Consider the following 13483-nt stretch of genomic DNA (forward strand, 5'->3'; position numbering starts at 1 on the left):
GGTTTTTTGTGACTCTATCTCCTTCAGTTCTGCTCTGATCTTAGTTATTTCTTGCCCTCTGGTATCTTTTGAATATGTTTGCTCTTGCTTCTCTAGTACTTTTAATTGTGATGTTAGGGTGTCAATTTTAGATCTTTCCTGCTTTCTCTTGTGGGCATTTAGTGCTATAAATTTCCCTCTACACACTGCTTTAAATGTGTCCCAGAGATTCTGGTATGTTGTATCTTTGTTCTCATTGGTTTCAAAGAACATCTTTATTTCTGCCTTCATTTCGTTATGTACCGAGTAGTCATTCAGGAGCAGGTTGTTCAGTTTCCCTGTAGTTGAGCGGTTTTGATTGAGTTTCTTAGTCCTGAGTTCTAGTTTGATTGCACTGTGGTCTGAGAGACAGGTTGTTATAATTTCTGTTCTTTTACATTTGCTGAGGAATGCTTTACTTCCAACTATGTGGTCAGTTTTGGAATAAGTGCAATGTGGTGCTGAGAAGAAGGTATATTCTGTTGTTTTGGGGTGGAGAGTTCTGTAGATGTCTATTAGGTCCACTTGGTGCAGAGTGGAGTTCAATTCCTGGATATCCTTGTTAACTTTCTGTCTCATTGATCTGTCTAATGTTGACAGTGGGATGTTAAAGTCTCCCATTATTATTGTGTGGGAGTCTAAGTCTCTTTGTAAGTCTCTAAGGTTTGGTTTATGAATCTGGATGCTCCTGTATTGGATGCATATATATTTAGGATAGTTAGCTTTTCCTGTTGAATTGATCCCTTTACCATTATGTAATGGCCTTCTTTGTCTCTTTTGATCTTTGATGGTTTAAAGTCTATTTTATCAGAGACTAGGATTGCAACCCCTGCCTTTTTTGTTTTCCATTTTCTTGGTAGATCTTCCTCCATCCCTTTATTTTGAGCCTGTATGTGTCTCTGCATGTGAGATGGGTCTCCCGAATACAGCAAACTGATGGGTCTTGACTGTTTATCCAATTTGCCAGTGTGTATCTTTTAATTGGACCATTTAGTCCATTTACATTTAAGGTTAATATTGTTGTGTGTGAACTTGATCCTGTCGTTATGATATTAGCTGGTTATTTTGCTCGTTAGTTGATGCAGTTTCTTCTTATCGTCAATGAACTTTACATTTTGGCATGTTTTTGCAATGGCTGGTACCTGTTGTTCCTTTCCATGTTTAGTGCTTCCTTCAGGATCTCTTGTAGGGCAGGCCTGGTGGTGACAAAATCACTAAGCATTTGCTTGTCTGTAAAGGATTTTGTTTCTCCTTCACTTATGAAACTTAGTTTGGCTGGATATGAAATTCTGGGTTTAAAATTCTTTTCTTTAAGAATGTTGAATATTGGCCCCCACTCTCTTCTGGCTTGTAGAGTTTCTGGCGAGAGATCTACCGTTAGTCTGATGGGCTTCCCTTTGTGTGTAACCTGACCTTTCTCCCTGCCTGCCCTTAACATTTTTTCCTTCATTTCAACTTTGGTGAATCTGATAATTATGTGTCTTGGAGTTACTCTTCTCGAGGAGTATCTTTGTGGCGTTCTCTATATTTCCTGAATTTGAATGTTGGCATGCCTTACTAGGTTGGGGAAGTTCTCCTGGATGATATCCTGCAGAGTGTTTTCCAACTTGGTTCCATTTTCCCCCTGTCTTTCAGGCACACCAATCAGATGTAGATTTGGTCTTGTCACATAATCCCATATTTCTTGGAGGCTTTGTTCATTTCTTTTTACTCTTTTTTCTCTACACTTCTCTTCTCACTTCATTTCATTCATTTGATCTTTAATCTCTGATACTCTTTCTTCCAGTTGTTCGGGTCAGTTACTGAAGCTTGTGCATTTGTCATGTAGTTCTCGTGTTATGGTTTTCATCTCTATCAGTTCTTTTAAGGACTTCTCTACATTGGTTATTCTAGTTAGCCATTCATCAAATCTTTTTTCAAGGTTTTTAGTTTCTTTGCACTGGGTACGTAGTTCCTCCTTTAGCTCTGAGAAGTTTGATTGACTGAAGCCTTCTTGTCTCAACTCGTCAAAGTCATTCTCCATCCAGCTTTGTTCCGTTGCTGGTGATGAGCTGCGTTCCTTTGGAGGGGGAGATGCACTCTGATTTTTTGAATTTCCAGCTTTTCTGCACTCCTTTTTCCCCATCTTTGTGGTTTTATCTGCCTTTGGTCTTTGATGATGGTGACGTACTGATGGAGTTTTGGTCCTTTCTCTTTGTTAGTTTTCCTTCTAACAGTCAGGACCCTCAGCTGCAGGTCTGTTGGAGTTTGCTTGAGGTCTACTCCAGACCCTGTTTGCCTGGGTATCAGCAGCGGAGGCTGCAGAAGATAGAATATTGCTGAACAGTGAGTGTTGCTTTCTGATTCTTGCTCTGGAAGCTTCGTCTCAGAGGTGTACCCAGTCGTGTGAGGTGTGAGGTGTCAGTGTGCACCTAGTGGGGGATGTCCCTTAGGCTACTCAGGGGTCAGGGACCCACTTGAGCAGGCAATCTGTCCATTCTCAGATCTCAGCTTCTGTGCTGGGAGAACCACTGCTCTCTTCAAAGCTGTCAGACAGGGACATTTACCTCTGCTGAGGTTTCTGCTGCTTTTTGTTTAGCTATGCCCTGTCCCCAGAGGTGGAATCTAGAGGCAGGAAGGCCTCCTTGAGCTGTGGTGGCCTCCACCCAATTCGAGCTTCCCTGCAGCTTTGTTTACCTACTTAAGCCTCAGCAATGGTGGGCACCCCTCCCCCAGCCTCGCTGCTGCCTGGTAGTTAGATCTCAGACTGCTGTGCTAGCAATGAGGGAGGCTCTGTGGGTGTGGGACCTTCCAGGCCAGGTGTGGGATATAATCTCCTGTTGTGCCGTTTGCTAAGACCCTTGGTAAAGCGTGGTATTAGGCAGGGAGTTACCCAATTTTCCAGGTGTTGTGTGTCTCAGTTTCCTTTGCCTAGGAAAAGGAATTCCCTTCCCCCTTGTGCTTCCCAGGTGAGGCGATGCCTCGCTCTGCTTCAGCTCTCACTGGTCGGGCTGCACCCACGGACCAGTACTGACTGTCTGACACACCCCAGTGAGATGAACCCGGTACCTCAGTTGAAAATGCAGAAATCACCCATCTTCTGTGTCACTCACGCTGGGAGCTGGAGGCTGAGCTGTTCCTATTTGGCCATCTTGGGCGTGCCCAAATCACTACTGAAAGTTATTTCATTTAGGAAAAATAACTACTATCTTCTTCTTATCTTCAGTACACACAATTTAAACAAATACAGCTGCTATAACACTTTACAGAATTCCTATGTACTGGAATAATAACAAGGTCTAAATACAGTTACATTTTTAAACACTGGGTCAAGGTCTTACATAAAAATACCATCCTACTTTTCCCTCTAATTTTGAAATATCATGTACTTTCCCCCCAACTTCTGCAGCCATCCAGAAATTTTTAGGCAACTTTTGTGCATGATCTTTGGACTCAGTGACAAAAGATCAAAATCCCCCAAAATGATGGTTCACTTGAAGTCAAATGAGAGACCCTGGCTCAATAGTCTCCTAGGATGAAAGCAGTGCTGCATCAACTGGCTCCATGGAGGATGGGCACATGAATGATCTCATCAACCAGTCATAATACAGTCCAGGTGGTAGATGTACGTGCTCAGTAGAAATTGAATTGGGGCTGGGCACGGTGGCTCATGCCTATAATCCCAGCCCTTTGGGAGGCCGAGATGGGTGGATCATGAGGTCAAGAGATCGAGACCATCCTGGCCAACGTATTGAAACCCTGTCTCTACTGAAAATACAAAAATTTGCTGACCTGATGGCGCATCTCTGTAGTTCCAGCTACTCCAGAGGCTGAGGCAGGAGAATCACTTGAACCCGGGAGGTGGAGATTGCAGTGAGCTGAGATCACGCCACTGTACTCCAGCCACGGTGACAAGAGGGGAAACTCCGTCTCAAAAAAAGAAGAGGAAATTGAATTGGGTCCCCATAAACAAAGTCTGTTATACAGATCACACACTCCTGGATCTGTTGTTCTGATTTTCTGATCCATTCTTCCAGGATCATGAACTCCTTCAGGCAGTTGTTGTATAAGGCCTATTCTTTGAGGTATCCTAATTTGTTAGGATAGGTATTGCTAGGTGTTGGATGGTAGACTGGAACTGGAACCTGTTCGTGATATGGCAGCGGCTACTCTTACAGCTTAGTCCCCTCGCCAAAGCTAGCCCAGTTGGACTGAGACTCCTGAAGCAGGGAGATGTCATCCGAGGTTGGGGATTTGAGGAAGTTCCCCATCTTCCGGGGCTGAGGGGTGTGATCTGTGCTCTGACAGTCTTCTCTATTTTCTATCTTGAGATTAATAAATATGTGGGATACTTTATGTAAATATATTGTTGCTCATACTTTCATCCACTAGTTTTAGCATCTACTGATGATGATTCTTACTTGAAACAGTTGTGGTGGTTTGTGAAATGGTGGTTTTCTTTCTTTTTAAATTTTATTTTGAATTAATTTACATTTACAAAAATTGTAAAAATAGTACACCCTTCACCCCAAATGTTAACATCTTACACAATCATAACATAATAATTCTACTGTGTGTAGAAAACAGCAAATTAACATTGATGAAATATTGTTATTGTTATTATTATTTTGGAGACAGAGTTGCACTCTGTCACCCATGCTGGAGTGCAGTGGTGCGATCGTAGCTCATGTTAACCTCAAACTCCCAGGCTCAAACAGTCCTCTTGTGTCAGCCTTTCTAGTAGCTAGTACTACAGGTACATCACCACACCTGGCTAATAAAAAAAAATTTTTTTTTGGTGACAGGGTCTCACTGTCTTCCCCAGGCTGGTCTCGAACTCCTGTCCTCAAGTGATCCTCCTGCCTCAGCCTCCCTTCTCAAGGAAACTCTTGTCCTCAAGTAATCCTCCTGCCTCAGCCCCAAATATGCACAGTCATGGCTCACTGCAGCGTTGACTTTTTGGGCTCAGGTGATCCTCCTACCTCAGCCTCCCACGTAGCTGAAACTATAGGCATGAACCACCATGCTCAGTTAATTTTTTGTAATTTTTTGGGAGAGATGGGTTTTTGCCATGTTGTCTAGGTGGGTCTCAAACTCATGAACTCAAGTGATCTACCCACCTTGTCCTCTTAAAATGCTGGGATTTACAGGCATGAGCCCAAGCCCAATTCATATTATTAACTGATTTACAGACCTTATTTAAGTTTTGCCAATTTCCCAACTAATGTCCCTCAAAGCAAAAGAAAAAAGTTCTAAATTTTGCCAAACACCTCACTGTTCTTGCTTTGGTCCAGAATCCCTCATTGTGTTTAGTTGTCATGTCTTTCTTATGTGATTAACAGAGATTAACAGATGGTCATCTTCATCCATGTGACCAACAAGACCAAAAAGGTATAATTCCTCAGTCTTTCTTTTTATGACAAATGGTCATTAAAAAGCAAGAACAGGAGCTCGAGACCAGCCTGGCCAACATATTGAAATCCCGTCTCCATTAAAAAAACAAAAATTAGTTGGATGTGGTGGCACGCACCTGTAGTCCCAGCTACTTGGGAGGCTGAGGCAGGAGAATCACTTCAATCTGGGAGGTGGAGGTTACAGTGAGCCGAGATTGCGCCATTGCATTCCAGCCTGGGTGACAGAGCGAGACTCTGACTCAAAAAAAAAAAAAAAAATTCTATACATGATAAATGGTGATTTCCACCCCCCACCCCCCGACACGCACACACCACTTCTAACATATATACCACATTGATTAGTTGGGATTCCATTTTTGGGAGGAATTATCCCTTCCCCCTTATTTACTACTGCTGGTAGGGATTCATGTGCACCTTTAGTCCCAGCAACTCAGGAGGCTGAGGCAGAAGGATCACTTGAGCCTGGGGATGTCAAGGCTGCAGTGAGTCATGATAGTGCCACTACACTCCATCCTGTGCAGCAGAGTGATACCCTCTCTTTCAAAAAAAAAAAAAAAAAAATCCGTTACTGTCATTGGTTCCTTTGATGCTACGTTATCCTAGATTTGACCATTGAGAGCCTTTCAAGCAGGTTTATATCGACTAAATATGTCTCCTGGTAAAAATGGGATCGTTTTACATTATTGGTAACATGTAATTAAAAACCACATGGAATATGGCATTCTCTATGAGCTGAGTATCTTAAAATATTTGAATCATTGTTATGGTCCTAGAAAGCAAAGATTGCTGATCATATGATTGCCAATAGCTCATATCTAGATTATCCTATGTCTCATGCCCATCACTGAGAACATTATGTCTTCACCAGCATCACTTTATTAGTGTTTAATTTGGGCAGATATTCAGTATCTTCAGTTTTCAGTTTTGAGAAAAAAACGTATATAAGCATTTAGTTATTAGTATTTTCTTGCTTGTTAAGTGCCTTTACTAATGCCAGTGCTTGTGAAACTAGGTTAACACTGTATTTGGGTTGAAATTGATAGTTTACTCATATAACAGAAGTATCTCTCAAAAAGACTTCTATTTCTTTTGGGAGGGAGATCTGAGAGTGGGGACAGAGGGAGTGTCTTAGAAAATCAAAACTGTGTACCTAGTGTCTAGCATTATGTTTGTCACACTTAATGCTCAGTAAATATTTGTTGAATAAATGAATAATACCCAAGAAAGGGCCCACCTTCCCATTTCTTTTATTTTCAGTTCTTTTAGATGATTTTTTAACTTAGCCATTTTTCATATGTGGGCCATTTTTGCTTTTCACATTTTACTGCTTAAATATCTAAAATTATCAAAGCCTTTCCAAATTGTCTTCTGTGGAAAAATATGGGGGTTGAAATTTTCAGAAAGGGGTAGAGATTTCATGTACAAAAATTAAATTGCTTTCTTTTTTGGACTTAGCTCACAGAGCCTTTAATATGTTAATTACATACCATGAATCTCTTAGAGATGGGAGAATACCCGACATTTTTGAAACTTATTAATGATAAAAACCCATTTTTCTCAGTTTCTAAGAGACTATGGAAAATGCTTCTCTGATTTTTTAAAAACCTGCTTAACTCTCTTTAGGCTTATTTCTTTGTTATTATTTGATATTATTTTGTCACTTTTGGACTACTTGATATGCCCCAAATGAATTTTCTTTCTCACTGACCTGGACAGCCTTTTCTCAGCTAAATATGGCATGTCCTAAGAAGTCCATTGATTGCCCAAAAAGCTGAGCCCATGGATTAGAAATAGCCTCAAGAAGATTACTCATCTAAACATTTGCCACACATTTATCAGAGAAATTTAATGCAATTTTTCTAAGTCATCTAAATTCTTTGTAAGCCATTCTATACACCTTGGTAGGAGATGTTTCATATTTGTAGAAATTTCAAATATTCAAAGAATGTTGAGTCAGTCTCTCAATTGGCAAAATTATACAGAGTAAGAAAAATGTCCATAGAAATAGAACCAAGAGAAGTCTATATAAATAGTAGTGTGAAGAAGAGTGAATTCCTTTTTAGCTGTAACATCACATTTTTTGCATGTTGCACACATTGTTTAGCCGTTTCTGAACACATTTCCATTTACGTCATTTGTAAAAACTGCCTAGCCTCATATTCTGGAAAACTGACAAAGTTGTAATGAACAGATGCAGATTCCATAATTGTAATTGGCCTTTATTCTAAACTAATTTTTGGTTCATGCATTGTTAATGATTTCTATTTTTCTCCATTTTTACCTTAAAATTGGAAAGGGTATCTTTTAGAGGAAAACATTTTTTGTTGACTTTTAAAACTCAGGGCTTATTACATTATGACCTGTAGGTTCTCCAATTACCTATATTTAAACCTAGAATTTTAAGGGTTCCTTTTTAATATTTTCTGTTAATACTTAATTTTACACAATCTTTTAAATTTTTCTTTTATAATTCCCAGATAAACACATCAGTTTTAAATGAAACACCTTCTTAATTTTTTTCTATAATTAATACTATCTTGTTTTTAAATAATATATAGATCATTTAGAATATAGAAGATTATAAAGAATTTATCTATTTTATGTTTTTACAATTCAAGTCTTTCTTAAATTGAATAATAAATATTAGTAGAGCCTCAAACAGAATCAAAAAGATGTATTCTCATATTGTTTTATTATTGTATGATTTTCTAACAATGCCATTTAAAAGACTTTGACTTTCCAAAGTAGGACTAATTCAGGTGAATCTCTGATTGTCCTAATGGGACTATATGATCTGGCTCCAAGCATAATGCATGTAACCTTTTTAAGTAAGACGACATAAACCTGAAAAATTCTGATCTTTGAACAGCTCCTCTGACACTTCTGACTAGTGCCAAATTTTGTCATATGAACGGGGAACATGATATTTATTAATGAAGGAATGGGTTTTTAAAATAATTGTTTTAGTGTTTATAGGTCCTTTTTATTAAAGTATGAAATACAGAGCAAGTGTTTTGGCATATTGTTGCTTGTTATAAGGAAGATTTAATAGCTTGTTTTGGGCTATTAATATGAAGAGAAGTCATTTGGAGTTCAGATATATATTTAGAACTAGCATGTGTGCAAAAAGATACAAAGTGAATCAAGAAATTCTGGAAAAGATTGAAGAAAAGAAGTTGCTATTTTCAAGCTAACATTGGTAAAGTAAATATCAAAAAGAGACTTAAATATTTTCTTTATTTTGAATATTTTATTAAGGGTCCCAAATCGAAACCTAGAATTGACAGAATTAAATCAGTGAAAGCATGAAACTCTGTTTATAAAGTAACAGTTACGTAAATATAATTTCAAATGGAGTCTAGGAAACCCAGACTGCTTACTGCAGTTAGTTATAGGAGATGATTACAAACGGAACAGCTGTCTGAGTTTAGTAACACAAAGCTATTGTTACTGCTTATAGAAAATTTAGTTATGTTATATAAATTAGTTTTCTCTGATTTTGAAAATGTCTTTATCATGATTTTTGCATGAAGAGAATATCTTCACGTTTCACATACTTTTTCAGTAGATGTTAATAGGAATTCAATGATTTGTTCTTTAAGTTTTAATTTGTTGATCAAAAGATGTGTATAATACTAAAAAATACATGCCAAGTAGGTTTGCTGCATGAATTTTATAGCATATAATATATGAAAACCCTGGTGTCCTTTTGGCCTTGTTGGCCACATGCATGAAGATGATTATCTGCTAATCTCTGCTAATCACTAGTACATCCTTTTACAGAAGACAGAACAGTTTTTAGTTGTGTTTCTTTGCTCTTTTGAAAAGTGCTTTAACAAGAAACTTTAGGAAATCATTTGATACTGTAAGATTATAAAATAATGGATATTTTCTATCTAAAGATGGTAATTTTAAAATGAGAATTAGAATTTTTATATAGGAGCAATACTGAAAAAAATTCAACATGTCTCCATATTTTATTTGGGTATTTTTATGAGTTTGTTTTAGATGCCAATAATAGTTTTCTGAATGTCATAGATGTGAATGACTCTGTTAGACTTGTCGATACAAACACACACACACACACACACAGCTATCACACACTTTCACATATGCCGTGCGTTATTGTTATAACTCTAAAATGTTTAAAAACTGTCAGAATAAAACAGTGCCTCTCATCCTTTGATATATGTTTAATTTACCTAGGACCTTGTTAAAATCTAGATTCTAAGTCAGTAGTTCTAGGGTAGGTTTTGAGAGTCTGCAATTATAGCAAGTTCCCAAATCATGACTATTCCGCTACTCCAGAGTCATAAAACTTTTTCTATTAAGGATCATGTAGTAATATTTTAATATTTTAAGCTTTACAAGATAAGCAAAATTGAGGATATTCTGTAGGATATTTTCTACATTATAGGATAAAGAAACAAATGTCCACAAATTTTTTTATTGATGAAATTCAATAAATAATTGAGAACTTTTTCGTGGTATAGCTGTATACACTACTTAATAAAAAGGAATGATCTGATACACACAACAACAGAATGAATCTCAAAAATATTATGCTGAGTGAAAGAGACCTTACACAGAAACTACATACTATGTGGTATCATTTATATGAAGCTCTGGAAAATGCAAACTGGGCCAGGCACAATGGCTAATGCCTGTAATCCCAGCACTTTGGGAGGCTGAGGCAGGAGAATCACTTGAGGCCCAGAGTTCAAGACCAGCCTGGGCAACATAGCAAGACCCCTGTCCCTGTCAGTACATGGGAAATAAAAAAATGTATGTGGGCATAATGGTGCATACCTGTAGTCCCAGTTACTTGGGAGGCTGAGGCAGGGGTATTGTGTGAGCCCAGGAGATTGAGGTTACAGTGAGCTATGATCATGTGACTATACTCCAGCCAAAGTGGCAGAGCAAGACCCCCTGTCTCTTCAAAAGAAAAAGAAGAAAGAAAATACAACTAAACAACAATAACAGAAAGCTGATGATGGTTATATGGAGACAGGAGTGAAGGGATGGACTGACTACAAAGGAACATGAAGGAACTGTTTGGATGATGGAAATGTTCTGTATGTTGGTTGTGAGTAGTTATGCGGTGTATATGTCCTTCAAAACTTATTGAACTTGGGAAAGCCAGCTGACATGTTGTGAGGACACTCAAGCAGCCCTATGGAGAGACTAGGTTCCAAAATGGTGTAGAAGCAAGTTGGCTTCACTCTTCTTCACAGAAAACCACAAACAAGAGAGCACCGAGATTATCACCAGCAATATCCCAGCACTCAAATATGAAGATAAAACAGTTCGTAGAATCACAGAGAAAAGAACAAAATCTATGAGCAAAACTCTATAGGAAAAAAATCTAATAATCCAATTGAAAAATTGGCAGAAGATTTCAATAGACATTTCTGAAAAGAAGAAATACAAATGGCAAACAGATATATGAAAAGATGCTCAACATCCTTGACCATCAGAAAATGCAAATCAAAACAATGAGATATCATCTCACACCAGTTAAAATGGCTTACGTACAAAAGGCAGGCAATAACAAATGCTGGCAAGGATGTGGAGAAAATAGAACCCTCATACACTGTTGATGGGAATGTAAACTAACATAACCACTGTGGAAAGCAGTTTGGAGGTTCCTCAAAAAACTAAAAATAAACCTACCATATGACTCAGCAATTCCACTGCTCTCTGTATACCTAAAAGAAAGGAAATTGGCCTACTGAAGAGATACCTACATTCCCATGTTTGTTGCAGCTCTGTTCATAATAGCCAAGATTTAGAAGGAACCTAAGTGTTTATCAAGAGATAAATGGATAAAGAAAATGTGGTACTTAGGCCAGGCACAGTGGCTCACGCCTATAATCCCAGCACTTTGGGAGGCCGAGGCATGTGGATTGGATTGTCTGAGCTAAGGAATTCAAGACTAGCCTGGGCAACATGGTGAAACCCCGTCTCTACTAAAATACAAAAAAATTAGCTTGGCGTGGCAGCATGTGCCTGTAATCCCAGCTACTCGGGAGGCTGAGGCAGGAGAATAGCTTGAACCCAGAAGGTAGAGGTTGCTGTGAGCCGAGATCACGCCACTGCACTCCAGCCTGGGCAACAGAGCGAGATTCCATCTCCTAAAAAAAAAAAAAAAAAAAAAGAAAGAAAGAAAGAAAATGTGGTACTTATACTGTAGTGTACTATCCTGCCATGAAAAAGAATGTGATTCAGTCATTTTCAACAACGTGGATGGAACTGGAGGTCATTAGAGTAAGTGAAATAAGCCAGGCACAGAAAGACAAACATTGCATGTTCTCACTTACTTGTGGGATCTAACAATCAAAACAAATTAAATCATGGAGATAAAGAGGAGAAGGATGGTTACCAGAGGCTGGGAAGGGTAGTGGGGGGTTGTGAGGAGTTGGGGATGGTTAATGGTTACAAAAAAATATTTAGAATGAATGAATAAGACCTAGTATTTGCTAGCAAAACAGGGTGACTATAGTCAATAATAATTTAATTGTACATTTAAAAATAACTAAAAGAGTGTAATTGGACTGTTTATAAAACAAAGGATAAATGCTTGGGGGAATGGATACCCCATCTTCCATGATGTAATTATTACACATTGCATGCCTGTATCAAAACATCTCATGTACCCCATAAATACATACATCTACCCACAAAAATTAAAAATTAAAAACATTAAAAATATTTGAGCAGATAGTAATAGAATTGGACTTCCGTATCTTCAATGCCCTTCCCCACAATCTGCCCAGCACCAGGTATGTGGAACATTTCTCCTCCTGACTCATGGTTTCTACACTGGAAAAAGTGAGGCTGAGATGGATAACCAGCTTCCCCACCATCTTGGGTTCCTGACAGGAGACCTGTCCCTGCTTCAACCCACAGGAAGCATCAGGAGTATGTAAAGGAAGAAATATTCCTGAGGACAGCCAGAGACAAAGCAGGGAGGTGGGACTATCATCCCCAGCCATGGAAACTTGATCTGTTACTCCACCAAAGAAGATGCCAGATCAGTCAGAGTGGCCTTTCAGTGGCACCATACTGTAGGAGGTTTGTTCCATCATTCCTCTGGGCAAAAACCCCTAGCCAGACTTTCTACATTACTGGAATATCTCCTGTGGGACCTTCCCAATTTGGGATGGGCAACACTCTGATTGTTTACTAGAACTGAGGCAAACCTGTGCTTAAGGTACCATTTAGTGCCAAAAAAGAGTCTACAACCTAGCAGAGGGGAAAAAACGTAAATTACAAAGAATCTCTAAGTAAAGGTATCTAATACAAAACAAAACAAGCCAGAAGAGAAGACTGGAATAAATAACCAATCCTTCAGTCCGAAGACATAGACATACAGGAAGCAACAACAGAGAACCTCCTCAAATGGATAAGGCAAGGAACTAGTGACTGACTCTGAACTAGTGACTGACATCTAATGGTGATGTGTGAACTCTATGACGAATCATTCAAAATACAGTTTTAAAAAAAACTCAGTGATCTTCAAGATAATAACAGAAAAGCAACTCAGAAACATATGATCGAATTTAACAGAGAGATTGAAATAATTTTTAAAAATCAAATACTGGAACTGAGAAATACATTAGTTGAACTGCAAAATTCACTAGGAACTCTTAAGAGTAGAGTAGACTGGATCACACAGAGGAAAAGATCAGCAAGCTGTAAACAGGCTATTTGAAAATACACAGTCAGCCGGGCACGGTGGTTCACACTTATGGTCCCAGCACTTTGGGACGCCCAGACAGGTGGGTCAGTCTGGTCAGGAGGTCGATACCAGCCTGACCAACAAGGTGAAACCCCGTCTCTACTAGAAATACAAAAATTGGCCGGGTGTGGTGGCTCACACCTGCAATCCCAGCACTTTGGGAGGCCGAGGCAGGCGGATCATGAGGTCAGGAGATAGACACCATCCTGGCTAACATGGTGAAACCCCATCTCCACTAAAAATACAAAAAATCAGCCTGGTGTGGTGGTAGGCACCTGTAGTCCCAGCTTCTCAGGAGGCTGAGGCAGGAGAATGGCGTGAACCCGGGAGG

General features: G+C 38.9%; 1 pseudogene; it reads right to left on the reverse strand.

The window, feature by feature from the left end:
* Window positions 1–3497: 3497 nt before the first annotated feature.
* On the reverse strand, window positions 3498–4548 carry LOC140712648 (RING finger protein 11 pseudogene; annotated as a pseudogene).
* Window positions 4549–13483: the final 8935 nt, after the last annotated feature.

The sequence above is a fragment of the Chlorocebus sabaeus genome, chromosome 10 (genome assembly GCF_047675955.1).
Source record: "Chlorocebus sabaeus isolate Y175 chromosome 10, mChlSab1.0.hap1, whole genome shotgun sequence".
NCBI lineage: Eukaryota > Metazoa > Chordata > Mammalia > Primates > Cercopithecidae > Chlorocebus > Chlorocebus sabaeus.